The following is a 3,714-nucleotide window of genomic DNA, read 5'->3' on the forward strand; positions in this document are numbered from 1 at the left end:
GCCGCTCTCCGCCCTGGGACCGGCAATGCAGTCGGAGATCGCCGCGCAGCGCTGTGCGCCGTATCATCGGCCAAGAGCGGCCCCAGGACGAACTGTTACCAGCGGGGGTTTCCGTAGGGTAGTGGTTATCACGTTCGCCTAACACGCGAAAGGTCCCCGGTTCGAAACCGGGCGGAAACACCACTTCTTTTTCCCCTCTTCCCGTGTCACTGCCGCCGTCATTTCCCCTGGTTCTCTCGCTGAGCACGAGCCCGCGGGGGCTCGGGGGCGATGCGCGGGCACGGCGCGTCCTTCCCACGCACGAGCCTCTCCGCCCTCGAAAATACGCGGCTACCCCGTCTGCCTGGGAGGGTGGGCTGGAGAACGGGAAACAAGTCTCAGCTGCAGTGGTCGGAACGCCATCAGAAAAGTTTGGGCAGTAACTGCAGAGCCTTGTCTCGGGCATTACAGAAGCCCCCTGAGATAATAATTGGCATAAAAGAGTAATATAGACTCGTGCCCGGGGAAGAGCATCTCCTGCGGGTTTCTTCAGCCTCTCTGTTGAAAACGTAGGCTGGATGCACCTGGCTCCCTACTTCACACTCCTTTCCCAGCATTTCCTCTCCTTCATGAGCCCCATGGCTCCACTGTGTGCTCCTGTGCCATGCAGCTTCAGCACCTCCCAGCAAACAACTACACCGTGTTTGTGCACAGCGGTGCAAAATGAAGCACGCCACAAACTTCCACAGCCTTGTAATCCCATTAACCTTATTTTCTCTCTCGCTCTGTCTGCACACTGTCTTAGATCTATACTTAGACTGTAAGTTCTTCCACTCTGAGATGGAATCCCGGTGGACTTTAAAGCACAGCACACACTTAGAGCTGTGTAATCTGCTCGAAAGGTAACATGCTTTCTCAGAGCACGCAGGGGTTCACATAAAGAACAGCAGCTGTTTAGCTTTGCAAAAAGAACACAGACAAGACACAACTGCTGTCACTGATACACTGTTGAGAAGGGAGTAATTGTTTACAGCAAAACCCAGTGCTGGAAGAGGAAAAAATGGCAATAGCCAGCCACGAAAAACACTGAGATCAAAATCAGATTTGTAATCAGCACCACAATGGATCTCTAGAACAGTGCTCTAGGAGGTACAGCTGAAAACCCATCCAGGCAGCTCCTTCACAGATGGGCTGGTTTATTGTAGGCAGGGTGTGAGCAGGTGGCCCTTTTTACCCCCGCTACTCTGTGATAAAAAGTATTTGAATACATCATCGGGTACTAAGATCTGAATCAGAGTGCTATCCCCAGAGATGATTCTGAACTATAAATCTCCAAGTACCACAATTGTGCCTTTCCTACACTAGAAGACACAGTCTGACAAGGCTCCACAGACAAATCTGGACAGCCTGGATCGATGGGCTGAGGCCAGCTGGACGACGTTCAACAAGGCCAAGTGCTGGGTGCTGCACCTGGGTCACACCAATCCCATATTGCAGTGCTAGGGGCTTGGGGAAGAGTGGCTGGGAAGCTGTCTGGTGGGAAGTGACCTGAGGGTGCTGGTTGGCAGTGGCTGAACATGAGCCAGCAGTGTGCCCAGGTGGCCAAGAAGGCCAATGGTATTCTGGCTTGTATCAGAAATAGTGTGGCCAGCAGGACCAGGGCAGTGATCTGCCCCCACTAGTCAGCACTGGTGAGGTCACACCTTGAATCCTGTGTTCAGTTTTGGGCCCCTCACTACAAGACAGACATTGAGATGCTAAAGGGAGTCCAGAGAAGGGCAGTGAAGCTGGTGAAGGGTCTGGAGAACAAGTCCTATGAGGAGTGGCTGAGGGAGCTGGGGGTGTGTAACCTGGAGAAAAGGAGTCTCTGGGGGAACATTATTGCTCTCTACAGCTACCTGGAAAGAGGTTGTAGTGAGGTGGGGGTCAGTCTCCTCCCAGGTAACAAGCAGTAGGACAAGAGGTAATGCCCTTAAGTTTCACCATAGGAGGTTTAGACTGGATATTAGGAAAAATCTCTTCACTGAAAGGGTGGTCAGGCATTGTAACAGCTGCCCAGGGAAGTGTAGAGTCACCATTGCTGGAAGTGTTCAAAAAATGTGTACATGTGGCATTTGGGGACATGATTTAGTGGTGAAGATGGCAGTGCTCAAAGGCATTAACTTTCAGAAATTTACCCTAGAACACTGATAAAACCTCCATAATTGTGGTTAATTTACCCTAGAACACTGATAAAGCCTCCACAGTGGCTAACTTCTGGTTGCTAACTGTATTTTCCATATGCCCACCTAATGTATTTCTAATTGATAGAAAACTACTAAAATACTTTGTAGTCTCTTTGTGGCAAATAAAAAGCTGCATTTTAAAACCAGCCTCAATAGAAAAAGTCCAGTAACCACTGAATTCCAAACATTTTTTTTGGTCATGGGGTTTCCATTCAGTCTCAGCTGAATCCTCACTTGCGCAGGCAAGTGAGAGGCAGTAAAACATTTATGGAAACAAACAAACCTTCATAACATCATCTTTAGTTAACTGCTTCAGAAAAAAAATAAAAGGGCAGCCAGGAACATGCAGCACTAACAGATTTATTTTCATACTTACTTTAGTCTTGAGTGCTATTTATTTGCTCTTGGGGCTTCTATTTATATGTGTACCCACACTGTATCCCGCACAGCTGCAGACTGAGGACTCCCAATGTCAGTCTGTGGAGGGGCTGCCAGTGGTGACCAGAGGTCTTTGCTTCTGCCTAGGCATATCTGCACAGCAGGTGTGCCCCCATACCCTCCCTCCTCTGCTAGTAACCTCATTATAATCCTTACCACCAGGTAAGGACCTTCTAGCTCATCTTCTAGCAGGGTCTCTTCCTCCCGTTGCCCTATGAATTCTGCATGATGCCAACCCAGAGTTCACTGCTTTATTCACCCCTGGGTCTGTATCCTGTCCTGAGCCAGTGGTGAAGGAGCTCCCACTTCACAGCTGCACATCACTGCAACCCAGTCAGTCACTGACGGTACCAACACTTCGAAGGCAGCTCCCCACTGCTCAGGGACAAATAGGGCTGGGAAAGACACTGCTTTTTAGTGGTTTGTATATATATATCTAAACCACAGGCTGGAAAACTCCACATGGAAATCCTGCCACCTTCCTCCATTCTTGCAGAGGCACCTATTTTATGCATAGATAAATCAAACTCAAGTTCTGGTCAGCTTTTTTTTGGTTTTAATTAGGGAATTCACAAACAGGCAAACATTTCACAAGCAACACATCGGCACTTAGCATTCAGAATCCATTAATTTGTTTTCTATTGTAACATTATAAATTACAATAATTGAAACAGAGAAGGAGCTCAAGTTCTCTACAACTTGTATTTCAAGAATGAAACCATTCACTGCCCAAAGTACCAATTTGATAACAATGTATGTAACTGCAGCAGAAATAGCTTGGCACGGTGAGTTCAGGGTCACTGACAGTTTTTCAAACACTTGTTGAACCTAGTTGAAAGACCATTTAAATCTGTAGCCATGCCTTGTGATAACAGTTATATTCAACTATATCTATTGGAAAAGTAAGACTGAGGACTGAATGTTTTGAATTTGGGATCTAAAACAATGAAAAAATGGAGAACACATCCAAAAATGGCTGATACAAAGACTCGCCAATAAAATCCTCGTTATTTCTGAGAACAAGGAAAATGTACAGCTAATCTAACTTAGCATGTACTAGCATCAGCTCTGT

The 3,714-nt window shown here is 47.3% G+C and overlaps 1 non-coding gene across 1 annotated transcript; it reads left to right on the forward strand.

Annotated features, from left to right (window-relative positions):
• The first annotated feature begins 107 nt into the window (after positions 1-107).
• TRNAV-AAC lies at positions 108-180 on the forward strand. The gene has a single exon. It is a non-coding gene; the product is annotated as a tRNA-Val (tRNA).
• Positions 181-3,714: the final 3,534 nt, after the last annotated feature.

The sequence above is a fragment of the Acanthisitta chloris genome, unplaced genomic scaffold (assembly GCF_000695815.1).
Source record: "Acanthisitta chloris isolate BGI_N310 unplaced genomic scaffold, ASM69581v1 scaffold2869, whole genome shotgun sequence".
Classification (NCBI taxonomy): domain Eukaryota; kingdom Metazoa; phylum Chordata; class Aves; order Passeriformes; family Acanthisittidae; genus Acanthisitta; species Acanthisitta chloris.